Raw genomic sequence first — 5,927 nt, 5'->3', positions numbered from 1 at the left:
AAATAGTGCCCAGGGCACTATATTTCTCACTTAAAGTTCCTGAATAGAAACAGAATGCTAGCAAAATGGCTGAACAGAAATAAAAGTTGACTTTGTATTTACCTATTTTTAGATCACGTGCAGAAAACTTCCTATAGTCTAGTATGTCAAACCAGTGCCTTGACCATGGAGATCAGAATGCAGTCCTTAAGCAAGTCCATCATATCCTGTGGAAGCAAACCTAAAGAAGACCTCAGCCAGGGAACATGCATTTTCTCCCTCCGTTACCATCTGTCTAGGTTAATTCTCACCTCTACAGCCTCTTTTGCTTTGTCCTTCTCACCTCCACCTTGACTCCTGTTCCCCATCAAGAGACTTATTGATTCTTAATTTATTTTGGAGACAATGTCAATACTCACTCCCCCAAAATCTTCACTGCTTTCACCTCCTCAAACAGCCGCTAGGCCTGTTGAGGCCAGGTGCAGGCATCCCTCTCCTTCCTGCAAGCAGCGCCTGTTAATGAGGGCCACTCCCCAGACTTCACTAAATGTGAAAAAAATCATTAGCCCACACGAAGGCAAAATGTTCTCTCTCACTTGGTAAGTGACTGTTCAAATCTCATCATGAAGCATACCATATATTGAAACTTGTATTACGTACAAGCATATACAACGGCCTGTATGCTTTGCCACACCTTACACAAATACAACCATGCATTACCGGCTCTTGCTTGAGACTGGACTTGGCAGTAACTAATCATGTGGAAGTGGTGAGGTTTGGTGTGACAGAACCCTGAAGCAATCTTTGAGGGACACTGTGACAGACATGTTGCGAGACATGTCAATAGGTAGCACTTATTTCATACAACTCTTTATGGAAGGGGTTTTCCTCAGGCGCATGGGGAAGAAACCAGTCAGTACTTCCTTCCCTCATCCGGACTGCTTAATTACAATTCACACGCCTGTCTGCCTAGCCCAGTGTATTACAGATGCTCTCAGTCCAGAGATTTCTTGGGTAAACAACTACAGCAAGTGAACTTGATGCAGAACGGAGTCTCTTTTATAGAAAAGATATAGAATAGGGGTGCTAAGCATTCCAGAAATGAAGGGCCTGGTTTTCTATGACTCTTTACCTGTGTAGAGTGAGAACAAATGAATGTAAAAAGCAGGAAGATCAAAATTCTCTACTAACTTGCACATCATGTGCAATCTCTGCATGTTGCTCTCTACACCATTGCTACAAATATAGAGCACAGAAACACATCTCTATGGAGGCTGAGAAGAAAGGAGGAGTAAGTTGAAACATTCTGATTTGATAAAATCAGAATGAGGCCGACCCTGCATAGATGTAAGTTGCCAAGAAAAATGTAAAGCATTAGCTTTAGCTGCCTCCAGTACCTGGGCTTAGACACTCAGTCCCTCCAGTAGCTGGCCCTGGGTCCTTACCTGCCTCATGCATAGGCACACCCCCACCCCCCTGATCTCTCAGTCAACCCCAGACCCTACAGTCTCTCTGCCACGTGGCTGGGACCCCCAGTCCCTCCCACAGCCAGTTCCTCCAGTTGTCTTACTCTGAGACACATGTGCACACCTGGCTCCCAGGTCACTCCAGCTACTTTGGAAGCCCAGGCTCGTATTCAGCAGTGGTCACACGCCTGTTTATATAAGACTGCCCCCTTATAGCCCTTCATCCCTCTGTTTTCCCAAGATTTTTCCTCCCTAACCACCTCTATCCCTCCCCTTCCCTGCTTGTGGTTCTTCCCCTAAAAATCCTACGATAAGTTTTGCGCAATCCCCAAATGCTCTTCCCCTGCAGCCCATAATGTGTCCCGTACTCCCAGGCAGTGACCCCCTCAGTCTGCGAGGTGCTTTAGAAACACACTCTCATCTTACAGACAACACTTTCTCACTGTGTAACACAGCAGACCCAGACCTTGACAAAACCCAGCAGGAAATGAAATCCTCCGCCCCTTGCAGATTCCTCTGCCAGTATAGCATCATTCTGACACCCAAGATGCTGTATCCATGTTCTCAGCTGCTCTAGCGCTCTTAGATCTTGCTTGCACCTGACACACAGTGATAGCTTGCTTTGCATTCCTTGGTAACCACGTGGAGGGAAAAAAGGTAAAGACCTGCATGAGAAAAAAGCACCCAATATCAAACAATACACCAGGGTTGTAACCCACCCTTCCCCCAATGCACTAGCATTGTTCAAAATCTGTTTGTTAGAGCATTAGCTGGCATAAGCTTGTTGCCAGCTTCCTCCATGCTCTTTTTATTTCTATGTTCAAACATTTGCCTTTGGAATCCTCACACTGCATAGAGGCCCCTTGCTGGACAATGTCTAAACCCAGAGCAGCAACTGTACCCTTCTGAACCGAGGCTTTGTTCAGCTGGAACATTGCTGATTAATCATCAATTTGGCACAACAATGCTTTAAACTAAAAAACAGACCTGCTTCAGAAAACCTGGCATTATACTTGGCACTGTGTGTTCCAATATATACACACATGGTGCCGTGACGTACAGTTTTTAAAGCTGAGCATTTTCCTGGAAAGATTATAACCCTGCGATGCGAGGGATGCATGTTTCAGGAGTCTCTCCTACCTTCAGACAACTTTCAGCTAGATATGTATATCCTGGACACAATACCTTCCTTAAAAACAACTTCTCTCTGTGCAAGAGTGGTGCAGTTGATAATAACAGCCTGCATTCAATAAGCGTCGAAACAAATTTGCTAGCAGTGACTGGAGATAAGTTACCAGCTCTGCTTCATCTGGAAACTGAAGATAATTATGTGTCCCTCGCCAAACACATTTTCATAATACAACCATGTCACGCTTGTATTTCAAGATTTTCAGAAAGTATTGAAATGCATTTCAAAAATCACTACGAGGCAAACTCTTTGAAAGGAATTTTCTTCACCAAGGGCAATGTGCTGCTTTATCATAATAAATGCATTTTGGATATTAACAATATGATGAAGTTGTATAAAAAGATCTCCATTATTTACAATAGTTGCTATTCAAGTGACATTCCTCATTTCATCTAAGTAATCACAGCTCTTAGGCTGAAATTGGGGAGCAATAGTATACAGCAGCTTAAAAAGAAATAGATGAGACTATATATATGTAAGACCTTTCCAATTTAACGTCGCACTTGCATTTCTAACACAATGATAATGCTCCCTAGGTACAGACTGAAAATCAGACTTAAATCACCATGGGTTTATACATGAACATAATGAACACTGGGTATATTCTTTGAAAAATAATCATAACACCCTCTTGCTAAAAAATAGCAACACTTTTTAAAATTATTTCCTCTATAGCACAGCCCCTTTTCCATGTGCAGAACAGATCACCTCCTGTTTAAATACCACAATCGTGACTACAAAATACCAGAGTCAGCCAATACTAAAAACATTTCTGTGCTGTATATGTTCATAATAAAGAACAAAAAAATGAAAGCACTTGCGAAAACAGATTGTGCACATTAGCTTCGGGGCAGCAGAGACTTGCACAATGACAGTCTTACCTTGATACTGTGCTTCAATTTGCAGCGGCCTGTTTTGCCCAGGAGACACACCTGCCTCATCACTTATCTGACGTAAAAGAAGACAGACCATTTTTTGAAAGATATATAAACGCGCTAATATGTCATGTCAGTGTCGTCAGGAATGGCAATGAACATTATTTCCAGTCTAATGATCTTCTTTGAGATGTATTTAATTCTGTATTTCTCTCTCTCTCTCTTTTTTTTTTTTTTTAATTAAAAGACAGACAAGCAGGTGAGGCAGATGATAACAGTCCTTTACCTCATGTGTGGCAATACTGTGGTCCATATCCCACTCTGGAACATCTCCTCCTGAGGCTGAAAGAGAATGAAGGTGATTAGTAAAGTACTGGAGTCTCTGGAAATGGGAAGGGGCAAGATGGGGAATGCTCATACATGCTCTATATCAAACTACACGCTAAGGTGGGAAGCATAGGAACATTCCTCAAGAAGCAAAAGGGTGTTGTAAAATAATCTATGAAAAATTGCCTAGGATATAGTTCAGAAATCTGAATTTGGTTTCTACTGGTGGTACACAGCAGCCTTAGGCAAATCACTTTTCTTCGCATCCTGTCTATAAGATGGAGACTTTAATATCTCCTTCCTTCTGCACTTTCTCTTGGCTATTCACTGTGTAAATTTCTTGTAGCCAAGACATTTTGTCTCTCTTCACATGCTTATGTAGAGAGTTTAGCACAATCAGGCCCTAGTATTGACTGATGCCTTCTGGTGTCATTGTAATACCAATATTTAAAAATTAGCTAACTTCTATTTACAGTTCCACCACTGACTTCAAAAGAAATTCTGCTATTTCAGTGAATGTCTATGTGATTCAACTTACAGATTTAGTAAGTATTTAGAATAATATTTACCAATCATTCTGAGATATGGTAACGCTTAACCAAGATGTACAGAATACTTTTAGTCCCTACAATAAGTGAAGCATGCAGGTCTCCAGAACATTAGTAGCAGCAGCATATCTAGCACGAGTTGAGTAAAATATTAAAAAATAGCATTATATATGGAAATTTGATGCCTTCAGGATGGTTTCAATATTCAAATACATACATCCCTTTGCCAATGACTGTAAAGGGAGGGAGTGCTCATGAATGACATTTCACTCATTCCCCTTGCGATTCAATTAGATGTGGCTGATATGTTAAGTGGTTTTCAGTAAGAACATAAGGGACCAGCAGGAACGGCTTTCAACAGCATTAATCAATAAAGCAATAGCACAGGGGTTGATAATGAAAAGGCAGCAGTTACGAATGGTTAGCACTGAGCTCTCTGAGACACTGCTCTTCTCCCATGCGAGACATTGCGGAGTGGTGGTAACCCTTCCACACCATAGCCAGATAAGCACGCGCTCCGATAGAAGGACATTTCTCAAAGCCTTTTATCCTTTCCCTCCCAACTACTAGAGCACTAGGGAGTTACAAAACTAACTTGCAATTTCAGGCATTAGATGCACCCATCCAAATAGCCCAAAAATTTCAGGGTACACATTTCTCTGTGCCATTCATCACTCCAGAGTGACAACTAGGCCTTGGACACATGGTCTGTTAATCCAAGGAGAATAAATTTTGTCTGAGATTAAAGGGAGAAAAAAACCCTGTGAGCACAATGCAACTTCTTGCTGTGAAGCAGATCTTCCTCAAACAAAAAGCTTTACCCATGGGGATACCTCTTCAAACATGGAATACATCTCATCATGACCCAAAGCTCTGGGGTTTTTTTCTTTACAAAGGCGTTCCCCAATTTAGACCAACAGTACCAACAGTAAGTCAACAGAAAGACTTTCTTCTGCTGCCAACCATTCTTACCCCAATTAATCTCTGTAATGGCAATCCCTCCTTCCCCTGCAGACACCCTTGGGCTGGCTGCAGCCCAGACTCCAGGGTGCAGCGTACAGCGTTGCCTCCTTCATGCCAAAAGCCTCAGCACTGAGCCCAGCCCTGGTGCCACTGCCTGCCTGAGTGAACCATGAGCTACCACTGCTGGGCCAGGCAAGCTCATCAAAGCTATTTCTTCTCTTCATAAGTTGACTGACCTCAGTATTAGAACACTAACAGCTAAAAAGACTCATCACTAGAAGGAATCTCAAATGCCAGCAGAAACATGAACCAGAGGATGCAAAGAGAGTACCTGAAAGTACCAAGTGAAAGAGCTAGCACATACTCTGGCGGCAAACAAAGATGCCAGCTGCAATTACCAAGGAGATGCTGGGGGGTGTTAAGAGAAAACATCCAGTTGGAGCAGTAGCCTGCAAAGTCCTAGGCTAGAAATAACAACAAGACAGACAGCTCTCCTCAAGGTTGTAAAGAAAGCATAGCATCTGCCATCCTCATGTGCCCCCTCTCTTCATTGCCGTTGGTGCAATTCTGTTTGCTTGTG

Source organism: Charadrius vociferus, unplaced genomic scaffold, assembly GCF_000708025.1.
Source record: "Charadrius vociferus isolate BGI_N301 unplaced genomic scaffold, ASM70802v2 scaffold43, whole genome shotgun sequence".
Taxonomy (NCBI): Eukaryota; Metazoa; Chordata; class Aves; order Charadriiformes; family Charadriidae; genus Charadrius; species Charadrius vociferus.
This window is presented reverse-complemented; position numbering follows the sequence as displayed.